The sequence below is a fragment of the Suricata suricatta genome, chromosome 12 (genome assembly GCF_006229205.1).
Source record: "Suricata suricatta isolate VVHF042 chromosome 12, meerkat_22Aug2017_6uvM2_HiC, whole genome shotgun sequence".
Taxonomy (NCBI): Eukaryota; Metazoa; Chordata; class Mammalia; order Carnivora; family Herpestidae; genus Suricata; species Suricata suricatta.
In genome coordinates, this window is record NC_043711.1 from 79,714,349 (window position 1) to 79,728,049 (window position 13,701).

The 13,701-nt window shown below is 48.6% G+C and overlaps 1 long non-coding RNA gene across 1 annotated transcript in view; it reads right to left on the reverse strand.

The window, feature by feature from the left end:
• The window catches only part of LOC115273984, a 48,049-nt gene extending 36,815 nt beyond the window's left edge, over positions 1 to 11,234 (reverse strand). The window contains exons 1-2 of the long non-coding RNA XR_003901031.1: positions 11,121 to 11,234; positions 5,139 to 5,277 (exon numbers count right to left, since the gene is read on the reverse strand). This is a non-coding gene — a long non-coding RNA (uncharacterized LOC115273984). The remainder of the gene's footprint in view (positions 1 to 5,138; positions 5,278 to 11,120) is intronic.
• Between the last annotated feature and the right edge of the window lie 2,467 nt (positions 11,235 to 13,701).

Sequence of the window (13,701 nt, forward strand, 5' to 3'; positions counted from 1 at the left end):
GAATACTGAAAACGAATTGAGGGTTGAAGGAGGAGAGGGGAAAAGAGGTGGTGGTGATGGAGGAGGGCACTTGTGGGGAAGAGCACTTGGTGTTGTATGGAAACCAATTTGACAATAAGCTACTTAAAAAAATGGGGAGGGGGACCAAACCTAAGAGACCCTTAAATATGAAGAACACACAGAGGGTTGCTGGAGGGGCTGTGGGAAGGGGGATGGGCTAAACGGGTGAGAGGCATTAAGGAATCTACTCCTGAAATCACTGTTGCATTACATGCTAACAACTTGCTATATTACTTGGATGTAAATTAAGAAAGTATATAAATAAAAAAACAAACAGTCTCCAGGACCCCCTGCCCAGTTCCATCCATCGATTTTGCTGATTCTACACGTTTGGGAAGGGCAATTTCACACAGAGGCTTATTGTTTCCAGGAACAGACTGAGAAGGGAGACCTCTGGCAACTTTGGTAAAATATATCCTTTAATTGGCTGGGCAATTTCCATCCTGGGACTTTATCTGGAAGAAATCATCATACATGGGATGGTCTCGGCAGCACTGTTGATTAGAGTGAAGGGTTGCAAAAAACCTGAATGTTCATCAACAGGGGATTTAGTAAAGAGATAGTAAAGTCCACATGATAGGCAATGACACAACCATTTACTGATGATGCTGCAAAGTATTTAGACAGGAAAATGCTCGTGCTATATTATCAAGTAGAAAAGTAGCAATAAAAGAGAATGCACAATAGCTCCCTTTTAAAATATATATATACATATGCATTGTAGAAAGATTGGGAAGGAGGGGTGCCTGTGTGGATCAGTTGGTTGAGCATCCGACTTTGGCTCAAGTCATGATCTCGCGGCTTGTGGGTTCAAGCCCCATGTCAGGCTCTATGCTGACAGCTTGGAGCCTGAAGCCTGCTTCCGATTCTGCATCTCCCTCTCTGCTCCTCTCCTGCTTGTGCTCTCTCTCTCTCTCTCTCTCAAAAATAAATAAGACTAAAAAAATAAAAATTAAAAATTAAAAAAAAGAAAGATTGGGATGGATTTGGGTTACTGAGAATTTCTTAAACAAGAAATAAAAAGTACAGACCATAAAGGCAAATATTTCTCTTTTTTTTGTTTTGTTTTTAATGTTGTATTTATTCTGGGGGGCAGGGACAGAGCACAAGCAGGGGAGGGGCAGAGCAAGAGAGGGACACAGAATCCAACACGGGCTCCAGGCTCTGAGCTATCAGCACAGAGCCCCATGCAGGGCTCAAACTCACAAGCTGTGAGATCATGACCTGAGCCGAAGTCAGATACTTTACTGACTGAGCCACCCAGGCGCTAACAGCAAGGCAAATATTTCTTTAATGTTTGTTTGTTTGTTTGTGTTTTGAGAAAGAGTGAGTGCACGGGAAAGAGAGCACAGGAGGGGCAGAGAGACGAGGAGAGAGAGAATCCCAAGCAGAGCAGAGCCGGACTCAGGGCTTAATCTCATAAACCAAGGGTGCAACATTTAATTGACTGGGCCACCCAGGCACCCCATAAAGGCAAATATTAATAAATTAATCTCCATGAAAATCAATACCCTGTTCAAAATTCACAATAAAGAAGTGAAATGATAAGCCACGAGCCGGGAAATGTTTGTAACAGCCTGACTGACAATGATTGGTATCCAAAATATGTAATGAGCTCCTACAAGCCAATAAGACAAAGGCAATCAAAAAGAAAAAGACTAAAAATTTGAACTGACAGAAAGGACGGAAAACATGAACAGCCAAGAAACATACAGAAAGATGCTCAACGTCTTAGTAATTAGCAAAGTCCAAATTAACAGTTTGTGTTATGTCTACTAACTAGATTGGCAAAACTTAAAGCTGGACAAATTCTAGTTTGATCCCTTAAGCAGAACCCGAAAGATTCCATGACACTGGTGATTAGGGAGTCGACTAGTACAACCTCTTTGAAGAATGACTTGGCGCTATTTTGCACTTACTCTACAACTCGGCAGTACCATTCTAGAGAAAGTTCTACGTGTGCACAGGAGACATGAGTGACGATGTTCAAACTGGCAGGACTGAGCCCCGCCCTCTGCTCCCTGACCTTGGGCACCTGATAAACTCCTCTTCCTTCCACCCTGTCTTCTGACTTCCTGTGGACAACAGTGGGCGACGGTGGATGGCGTGTGCTCTAGGGCTGGGGTTTTAACCTTCCCATGCTTCTGAGTGGTGTGATCCAGTCCTGTGGGCCAGTCCCCGGGCAAGCCAGACCCCATGCTCGTCATCTGACTAGAAGCAAGGGAGAGAGCTAGAGCCACGGTGACTGTCGTGGGGACCAGGGAGAAGCCAAGGGCGCTTAGGGTGTCAGGAAAAGAGGTGGCAGGGGGACAGTTCATCCAAATAATAGACTCCTCTGCTGCAATACAGAAAGACGGGCAGCTCCATATGAACCAATTGGCAGCATCCAAGATGCATCACCAAGGAGATAAAAGCAGGCAGAGCAGGCTACCATTGTGGAAGGGGGGAGAGTAAGGTGTATATGTACACAGCATCACTTGTATGTGCATAAAACGCTTCTGAGGACCTTGGGGGAGGGGGAGGGGCAACTAGGGGCCGGGGGAGGGGGAGAGGCCTCACTGCCTCCCCTTTTATACATTTTTATTTCGTATACTGCATGTGATACTAAGGAAGGCAGAGTGAAAATTGGACACAAAATGCAGGCACATGAAATGTAGCACACGTAACTATTATGAAGAGTTGAACTAGTTGCTGATCACAAGGTGACATAATGCTGCTTCCAGATGATTAAATTATATGCTCTCGACTTCAATGAAGGTGTGGGGCTTTTTTTCTTCCTCAAAATTTTTCCTAGGGGCACCTGGGTGGTTCAGTCAGTTAAGCGTCCAGCTTCAGCTCACGTCATGATCTCATGGTTCATGGGTTTGAGCCCTGAGTCGGGCTCTGTGCTGACAGCTAGCTCAGAGCCTGGAGCCTGCTGCAGATTCTGTATCTCCCTCTCTCTCTGATCCTCTTCTGCTCGCACTGTCTCTGTCTCTCAAAAATAAATAAAAACCATAAAAAAATGTTTTTAAATTTTTTTCCAGCCAACTTTCTTCAGTTTCAGACTTTCCCACAGACCCTTGAAGAGCCTGTGGCTTTCTTGCACTGTGCCTGCTGGGCCACGTGCATGGAGTGGATCCATTCATTGCCCACACCCAGCGGCCACCATTCCCGGAGGGCTACCGGTTGGTACCAACTCCTTTGACTTAAATCACCTATTGGGTCCCACCCTGAGGTTGCTCTTCAGTTCAAGTGAGTCCAAGGGGGAATTGGCATGACCCTCCCCTTCCTCAGGAGCCCAGATGCATGAGTTCACTTTCTGGACCTCAGTCTCCCATTGGGTCACACGGTGTATATGTGTCTCTCCACCTAAGACACCTGTTTTCTCCTACCTCTCACCCCCTTCCTTCCTCACTCTCCTCCAGCCACACTGGCTCCTTGTTCTTCCAACCCCACTCTGTGTAGGCAGAATTCCAAGATGTCCCTCAACATTCCCAGCCCCCCACAGGTGTACATGTCCAGCATAATGCCCTGGACTGGGCGTGTGATGGCATTTATTCACGTGGTTAGGTTACAATATATGACACAGGTGGTCACACTTGTGACGTACAGAACTGTGAGCTAAAGGGGTACTGTCTTAAGCCATTACATTTATGGAAATTTGTTACATGATGATAGAAATTAATACGTATACCAGGCTGGCCCCACTCCGGCCTTTCATCCTCTGGGTCCCTCAGCCTGGAAGGCTCTCCCCACAGATAATCACAGGGCCCCCTCCCTCCCTTCCCCCAGGTCTCTGTTCAAACGTCCTCTCCCAGAGAGGGCTGCCTGACCACGCCATTTAGAGAAGCACCATCCATTCATTTGCTGCTCCCCCTCCAGCTTTATCTTTCTGTACATCGCTTACCGCTTCCTGACATTATATGGTTTCGGCGTCATGTGAATAACTTTTGTTTTAACTTTTTACGTTGAAATAATTTAAAACTTGCACAACAGTTGCAAACATTGTGCAAAGAATTCTTACATAGTCTTCACCCAGAACCCCCAAATGTTGACATTTAAACACATCTGCTTTATCATCCTCTTTGTACAGATTTGTTCTGAACCAGCTGAGAGTAAGTTGGTGACCTGATTCCCATTGTCCCCAAATAGTTTTTAAATTTTTTTAACGTTTTATTTTCATTTTTGAGAGAGAGACACACACACACACACACACACACACACACACAGAGTGTGAGCAGGGGAGGGTCAGAGATAGCGAGGGAGACACAGAATCTGAAACAGGTTCCAGGCTCTGAGCTGTCAGCACAGAGCCCGATGCAGGGCTCGAACCCACGAACTGTGAGATCAGGACCTGAGCCTTAACTGACTGAGCCACCAGGCGCCCCGCCCCCAAATACTTTAGTATGTAGTTCCTAGAAGCAAGGAAATGCTCCCGCGCAGTGCAGCAAAGTTGTAAAAATCAGGAATTTGATGCGGATATATTACCACCATCTAATGTTCAGACCCCAATCAAATACCATCAATTTTCTCAAGGATAACATTTTAAAAAAATGTTTATTTATTCTTAAGAGAGAGAACAACAGAGCATAAGTGAGGGAGGGACAAAGAGAGAGAGAGAAAGAGACGCAGAATCCAAAGCAGGCTCCGGACTCCCAGCCGTCAGCACAGAGCCTGGACGCTGGGCTCAAACTCACAAACTGTGAGAGCATGACCTGAGCTGAAGTTGGACACTTAACCAACTGAGCTGCCCAGGGGCCCAAGAATAACATTTTTTAAAAGTTTTATTTATTTTGAGATAGAGAGAGAGAACAGGGAAAGGGCAGAGAACGGGGCAGGGGGAGGAGGGAGAGAATCCGCACAGTCAGCATAGAACCTAACGCAGGACTCGAATTCACAAACCGTGAGGTCATGACCTGAGCCGAAGCCAGATGCTTAACAGACTGAGCCACCCAGACACCCCCAGAATAACATCTCTTATGATAAGCAAAAAGATTCGTCCAGAAATAAATACCCACTGCATTTTGCTGTCTTATCTCTTTCATCTCCTTTCAGTCCCTCAGTTTTTCCTTCCCTTTCATTATCTTGACACTTACCAAGATTATAGCCCCGTTACTTCGTAGAAGTTTCCTCAGTTGGAGTTTATCCGACGGCTTCTCCTGATCAGACGTAGGTCCTGCATTTCCGTCAGGACCGTCACAGAAGTGGCATGGTGTCCTTCTCTGTGCGTGTCACCTGGAGGCACACGACAGTTTGTCCTCTAACAGTTGATGCTACCTGCTACCTTTGATCGCTTGACGAAGATACTACTTGCCCGGTTTCTCACCGTGAAGTTACCCTCCTTCTCTTTGTAATGAATGGGCTATCTCGTGGGGTAGTATTTGAAGACTATGTATAGACTCTGTGCCCGACAACTTTTCACAGAGTAGTTTTCATTTTAGCACCCAGCAGTGACTCTGCCAGGGTCTGTCATTACGTAACATTTCCATCCTTCCTTCTACATTTGTTATTAGACGTTCGACTATGAGAAAGAGCTTTCTCCTCCTTCACGTGTGTGCCTGCATGTATGTGTGCATATGTTATCAGTGTGGATTCGCTATTTTTATTCGATAAAAATTATGGTCATTATTTCAATTCTCAAACTGTCCCAGATTTAGCCAGTAGCTCCTATGCTCTTTTGACATGTTCCCAGCATTGCTTGAGCCCTTCTAGATGTTTCAGGCTGCCTATGTACTTTCCAGGCCCCAGCCCTCAAATCAGCCTTCTCCCCCAAGGAGCCCTGGGTCGTTGCAGTGGAAGATGCTATATTAAGACACCAAGATCTCAGGGGTGGGGGGGCTGCCTGGGTGGCTCAGTCAGTTAAGCATCTGACTTTGGCTCCGGTCGTGATCTCACGGTTCATGGGTTCAAGGGTTCATGGGTTCAAGCCCCGTGTTGGGCTCTGTGCTGACAGCTCAGAGTCTGGAGCCTGTGGGGGATTCTGCATCTCCTTCTCTGTCTGCCCCTCCCACACTTGTGTTCTGTCTCTCTCATAAAAATAAATACACATAAAAAGAAAATTTTTTTAAAGATACCAAGATCGGGGTGCTAGGAGTACTCATGGCTACGTGGGTATGAGTCCTCTTGGGCTGTCTTTGTGGACAGAGCTGGGAAACATACGTATTGCACGTACGCACCTCACGCACACGCGGGCACACAGGCATCTCTGCTCCTCTGCCTCTATTTTTCACGAGTCTACCCTGGTGACTCCAACTCCATTCCAGCACGACAGAAGTCACCCTACCCTTGGCTGGCACCACGTTTGTAACTCCCTTCTCCCACCGTGAGAAACCTAGCTCTCATTTTCCTCAATATATTCATTCGTTCAACACCCCACCCCTCCCAGAGAGCCAGAGCCTCACTCCCCGCTCCCCTGCTTAGCCCCACAGTCTACCCTTCACCTCCAACAAATACTGGGAAACAGAAGGAAGAAGGAGGAAAGAGGGAGCTGGCTTTGTTTTGACATAGTAATACATTCACTTGGTACCAAAGAAAGAAGATAGAAAAGTACACCATGAAAAGTCTCCCTGCCACTCATTCCATCTCCCTCCTCCCCAAGGTGACAAGAATTATTGGTTTGTTATCTACACAAGCCAATATAGAGATATTTTTCATTTCCCGTCTTTTCCACAAAATAGTCCTCAGACTCCTGGTACCTGTCAACACTTCTTGGAGATCTCTCCGCATTCGCGCATAAAAAGTGGTCTCATCCTCTTGTGGCTGTACAGTATTCTTTTGGTCCCTCCATTTATTTAATCAGTTCACCCCTAATAGACATTTAGATTGCATCTAAGATTGTGTTAGGCCAAACAAGACCGCACTAAATAAACCTGGATGTATTCACGTCGCCTGTGTCTGAACGCATCCATAAAATAAATTTTCAGAAGTGGGATCATTGTGATCTTACATGTTTATGTTTAACAATTCAAGTCTGTCTCCTGTTTTCGAAGAGGAAAGGGACTCTTTTCCAGTGACTGCTATTTCTCCAGGGTGAGGAACTGCTAGACTATGGTAGGCACACAATAAATAACGTGTTCAGTAAATGAATGGATGACCAATGCCCTCAGGTTCTGGAATTGACCGTCTCTGGGATATATGGAGCCCTCGCGGTGTACCCGGTGACGTGCGTCCTTGTGCCGATCTTCCAAACCTCCCCCGTGGGGAAGGGGCTGTTTTGACAGTTCCACTTTACAGATGAGAGCACTGAGGCCCAGAGAGGGAGCACGGCTAAGCTGATGTCACACAGCTAGTCAAGAGCAAAGCCACAGTTCTCACCCAGCGAGCCACTAACAACCTCACCGACTGCCCCCAACACATCTTATCTCCCTCCACGCTGAGCTCAGCCCACCAGCCCCACCTGGACCCCTCCTCTTGCCTCACACACTTCCCTGGACCTCTCTACTTCTTCTGGGCCTCACCCCCAGCCAAAGGCGTCTGCTCCGCACCCTCAGCCGACACAGGACAGGACCAAGGAGAAGAGCTGTCATTTCCATACAGCTGTCCCTGGGAGCCAGGCCTTGCCTAGGCCCCCCCATGTTCCCTGAAAAGGCTGAATTGTCTTGGCCGTTTGGGGGGCACCTCTCGGCACAGGCCGGGCTGCCTGGGCAGGGCCTGGCTGGGCTATTATCCTACATTATCTCACTCCCCTGCTCCTGAAAAGAGCTAGTGACTGCTCGCCCCCCCCCTCAGCCCTCCCCTGCTCGCTCCTGTCTTTTACACTTAATTACCTCACTCATTACCCCGCAGCCTGCAGAGGCCGGACCACAACTGGGGCGTGAGTAATCCCCGCATCACATACCCAGCCAGCCGGCCAGCAAGGAGCAAATTGCTCACACAGCCCATAAATAAAGGAACAGGGCCCACTCAGGCCTTCGGAGCAGAAGGACTTCGCGGCGGCTGCCTTGAGGGGCAGGCAGTGGCCCCAGCTTCCCAGTTGGCCTTTGCCGGCCCTGGTGAGATGGTCTCCACCTTCCCCACCCCAGACGGTGACCTTGAACTTCCCCAGGCCACTGAAGTCATAGCTCAGTGCTTCTGACAGATGAGACAGCAAGGGCACACACCCCTTCCTGGTCACAGCCAGGAAACTGACCAGGCGCATCTTCCTGGCTTCCTACTCGACCATGCCTCAGCACCCCCACCCCTGGAGGTGAGGACCCAGAAAGCCCCCATGTCCTCTTTCTCTCCCAGCTCCTTTGCACACGCTGCCACTCCTGCTTCCTAAACACTCTTCCCGAGCACCCAAGGGCCTGCTTAATTCCTACTCACTTGAAAGGTCACCGCCTCTGGAGAGCCTTCCCTGATCCCTCTAGGCTGGGTCAGGGACCTCAGAGACTCTCTCCCATCAAAGCATCAAGCTACTGCACTGTCACTGTCTTTCTGCTTGTGTCTCCTTTGAAGGAAGGACTGAGTCTTCTCCATCTCTTTGTGTAGTGCCCAGCCCAGGTCCTGGCACACGACTAGCCTATTTACTGGGCACTAAGTCAAGGTGAGTGAGTGAATGAATGAATAAGTGAATGAATGAGGTCACAAAGGGCAAGGGATGGATGATCGAAGGACCTGTTTGGGGCTGAAATTCCCTTCCTGTAGGAGGTCAGGCTCAGACTCCTTCTCTTGGATCGCCTTGGGAAACACCAGCTTCTCACCTCTGGCATGAGATAGTCCAGCCTTGGCCCAGAAGTAGTCTGCACAATCTTTTCTCCATCAACTGAAAGGCTTCTGCTGATTCACCACCTCCCACATTTCCCCAGGGAGGCTGTGAGCCGGCTGTGTGGTAGGCTTCTCTTTCCCGGAGGACTTATCTCACCCTCCTGCTTCCCTCCCGGATCCAGGATAAGGAAGGGAGCTGGGTAAGGAGTTCTCAAAACCTGTGAGGCTAGAGCTCATGGAACCCTTTGATAACTGGTAAATTCTTTATAAAAAAATTTTTTTTAATGTTTATTTATTTTTGAGAGAGAGACAGAGCACGAGCAAGGGAGGGGCAGAGAGAGAGGGGTAAGGAGTTCCCAAAACCTGTGAGGCTAGAGCTCATGGAACCCTTTGATAACTGGTAAATTCTTTATAAAAAAAATTTTTTTAATGTTTATTTATTTTTGAGAGAGAGACAGAGCACGAGCAAGGGAGGGGCAGAGAGAGAGGGAGACACAGAATCTAAAGCAGGATTCAAAATCTGAGTTGTCAGCACAAAGCCCGACGCGGGGCTCAAGCTCACAAACTGTGAGATCATGACCTGAGCCAAGGTCAGAAGCTTAACCGACTGAGCCATATGGGCGCCCCCATATCTGGTGAATCCTAGGGACTCTTTCTCAGAACAATGTCTTTAAATTAATGAAATAAAATACACAGTATTACACAAGAAACCAATTACACTGAAATAGCTCTCAAAACATTAAAAAACAAGTTTGCATTACAGTAATATATGTGTTTATTTACTACACATTATAACACAAGGTCTAGCAAATCACTATTGTAGCTTCCCACTCATGGTGAGCATAAATGATATTTCAAGATACCTGGAACCGCTGCAATGTGATAAGAAAATATCTACGGTTTCTATCAGTGACAAAGTCACTGGTCCCACCAATACCACTGTGGTCTGTTGCCTGCTCTCATCACCAAAGGAATAAGAAGTTTCCGATAAAGGCTAGTGGAATTAAAGACAATACTTTTTTCCTCTCCAAGTTAATGATGGACCCACTGACCTCTTTCTGTGGGGCTGTGGGGTGCCTGTGATGGCAAGTGACAAGTGCATCAGGATCATGCCAGCACCTCCCTTCCCGCATCTTGGCAGACATCCTTAATCAATTTCAGCAGTCTTTCCCACTAAACCCAAACTCCGTCCCAGAAGCTGCTGCAACACCAGACTCCAAGAGACTGCTATCAACCAATCAAGGTGGGCTCTTGATCTGTAATCATTTGGTCACTCCTGGGGAGCACAGGAGGTGCAGGGCTCTTGGGAGCAGAAGATGGAGAGGGAAGGGGAGGTAAAGGGAAGATACCACATATTTATTTGTTCATTTCAGGAACGTGCACTGAGACTTTTCCCTGGCCCGCTTTTCCCCAGAGCCAGGGATACAAATGTGAACCAGCCCAGACCCCACCCTTTGAGTGAGGACAAGTGGCAAGAACTGGGTGTCTGCATATCCCCGTGGGGCCACCCTGGGCCGGAACGATGGAGTCTGTGGGATTCCACTCAACCTGAGAAAAACATTACTACAGGAGTTTCCAGACAATAGATGGGCTATGGAATCATCCAGAATCCATGGCAGCAAACATGCTTGAAGAATCTCCGAGATGATCAGAGACCAGGACTGAAGGCTTTGTATCAAGAAAAAGAAAAAAAAAAGCCCCAAAAGGGGTTGAATCCCTGGTCTGAGGGAGACTTCACTGCTAACACGGTGGGGGCTGAGGCCAGAGCTCACACTGCTGACTCCAGATGCTAGATGCTGACACTCAGACCTTTGTCCCTGTTTCTTTTGGACACTCAATGTAAAGGCTGCCACACTCCAGCCAGAATGGTAAGGGGCTAGCCTGGGACACGTGACTCCTGTGGCTGCAAAGTAAGCAGGGATGGGACATCCAGGAGGGACTCCGTTAATGGAAGGAGGGGACTCATGAGTCAGGGGGGTTGCAAAGAGCTGGGTAGCTAAAAGGAAGGTCACCTGTCCACTCCAGCCACCCGAGGATCTGGTGCTTCCGGTGTGCCCAGCTCTGTGCTCAGGACTTTCTCTGGATTGTCTCTGTTAATCATCTCAGCTCTCTGGTGTCTATCAATACCCATTTCACAGAGGAGAACAGCAGTGTTTGCAGCATCTAAGTCACTTACCACATCCTTTGCTTTGGCTCCGGTCATGATCTCACAGTTTGTGGGTTTGAGCCCTGCGTCAGGCTCAGTGCTGATAGATCGAAGCCTGGAGCCTGCTTTGGATTCTGTGTCTCCCCCTCTCTCTCTCTGCCCCTCCCTTGCTCATGCTCTGTTTCTCTCTGTCTCAATAATAAATAAACATAAAAATATTTTTAATGTGTATAAGCATACTACATACCTCCAAAAGTGATCGTGAGGGTCCCATAAGTTCACGTGGGATTCCGGCCAAGCAGACCTTTTAAGCAGACCTGTACCATGTACCAGGCCAGCAGGATTTTACTGCAAGGCCTTGACTGTTAGAGCCACGGGAGTCAGACAGGAGATGCTCCTTGGTGCTGAAATGTTCAAAAGGTCAACGGGCAGAGAATGGACTTGGAATGAATAATGGCTAACATAACCAGCACCAACTGCATGCAAACTGACATCCTAAACACCTCACTCATCTCTCACCCGCTCTGTGAGGCAGGTCCCCGTAGTAACAACATCCCCATTTGAAAGCCAGAGAAACTGAGGGACACACCAGATAGGTAGGGTCAGGGTAGGTAACTTGCCAGTAAGCAGCAGAGATGGGATTTGAACCCAGGCCACCCATGCTTTTAACCTCTCTGCTCCCCAGCTTTTCCACCGCCGGGTGAGATGGAGGCAAGGCTGGGAAGGTATGCACTGTCAGCACATGGGTGTTCTGACACCTTGGGAAGTCTGCCCCCCCATTAGGTCTGGGGTCAGGCATGGGTCAATATTGAAAGTCCCCTGCCTCTGCACACCTGGGCCACCTCCTGGCTTTCTCCAGAAGCTGGTGGGTCCCAGCTGGCGTATGAGCAGAGGCAGAGAGCAGGAAGGCAGCACTGGGGGGTGCTGAGAATGGCCGGTTTCTCTATGCCAGGAGCCCTGAGAGCCTGGAAATGCCAACTCTGCAGCTCCAACAGCAGCCTCAGCATCTGCCAGGAATGGTTCTGGGATTGGCGGCTGGGGAAGAGAGAGAGGCAGAAGATGCCACAGTAGGGTGAGGGAGGCAGCCTTGATCTGGCAGGCAGGAGCCTAAAAGTCCCAGAAAGGGAACTTCCCTGTCCCAGGCCTCAGTTTTCCCAACTGTTAAATGGGGGTGGAAGTGAGGGGATCGTGGTGATATCCCAAAGGCTATTCAAGGAGGGTTTCCAGTCATGCTCCAGGCCTCATACCATCCTATCTAATAGGGGCCATCATTGGCCTCAGTTTGCAGAGGTGAAATAGAGGCACAGAGAGGCAAAGGGACTTGCCAGAAGTAACACAGCTCAAAGAGAGAGCTGGGATTAATCCTTGGCTCAGGGTGACCCAGCCTCAAACTCTGAGCCACCTCACTTGCTTGAAGGTAGGGCTCTGATGTGAGAGTCTATTAGCCACTCCATGCCCCAACGTATGCTGGGGGACTGTCACAAGTCCCCTGACCTTGCAGGGAGCGTAGGGGTCAGATTCCAGCAACCAGGCCTTTCTAGAAGTTTCAGGGAGCTACTTCAAGTGTGACCTTGTCAGGCACAGAGGTAGCATATTCAAGAACATCTCCAACTTTGGGGTGCCTGGGTGGCTCAGTTGGTTAAGAGTCTGACTTTAGCTCAGGTCATGAACTCACAGTCTGTGGGTTGGAGCCCTGCATCGGGCTCTGTGCTGACAGCTCAGAGCCTGGAGCCTGCTTCAGATTCTGTGTCTTCCTCCCTCTTTGCTCTTCCCCAGCTTGCTCTCTGTCTCTGTCTCTCAAAATAAAATAAAGACATTAAAAAAAAAAGAACATCTCCAACTTTGAAAGCAAGACACTTTAATGGGGGAATGTCAAGGTCTATGACGGTCAGGATAGGGACTCAATCGTCCCCAGAGGCAGAAGGAAATCTCGAGCTGACAAAGCAACCCAAACTCAGGCCAAAGAGAACTAAGGTGAATGGAGGTCACAAGGAGGTTTTTCACTCAACAGTTTCTTCTTTCATTCAAGAGATCTGGTCACTCAGCACTTACTGTTTGCCCAGCACTGTGTAGGTGATGGGGTGTGGCAGTAAGTGGAACAGATCTGGGCTCCCATTTGAGGAGCCCTGGCAGGTGGAGGAGGAAAGAGAACTCCTTTGGAGGGCCCTCCCCTACCTCCTCCAGCATTAGCACCCTTGGCCCTCTTAGAGAGAAGGAGTCTGTGGCTTAAAATCAAGGCTTTGCAGCCATATCAGCCTGGTTTGAATCCTGACCTAGCTAGGTCTCGTTGGGCAAGTCATCTTTCCTGTCTGAGCCTTGGTTTCCTCATCTGCAAGATGGGGCTATCAGTAGGCCCCACTTGGTGGGCTTTTTTTTTAAGTATGTTTGTTTATTTTGAGGGTGTGTGTGTGTGTGTGTGTGTGTGTGTGTGTGTGTGTGCACAAGCAGGAGAGAGGCAGAAGGAAGGAGAGACAGAATCCCAAGCAGGCTTCACACCATCAGCACAGAGCCTGGGGTGGGGCTCAAACTCACAATCCCTGAGATCATGACCCTGAGCCAAGATCAAGAGTCGGACACTTAACCGACTGCACCACCCAGGTGCCCCTTTGCAGGCTATTTTGCTGGTTAAACCACACAGAGGGTTGGTTTTGACTCCCAGCCATAATAAGTACTCAATAAATATCAGCTAGCATTATCATCATTTGAGACTCTGAAACACGCTCCTTCCACCACCTATCATCCCTGTCCTGGACTAGATCCTGGGGTCAGGCAGGAGGGGGGCGATGGGAGAAAGAGTAACTAGTAAAGCGGGAGGGAAAAGGGCTCTA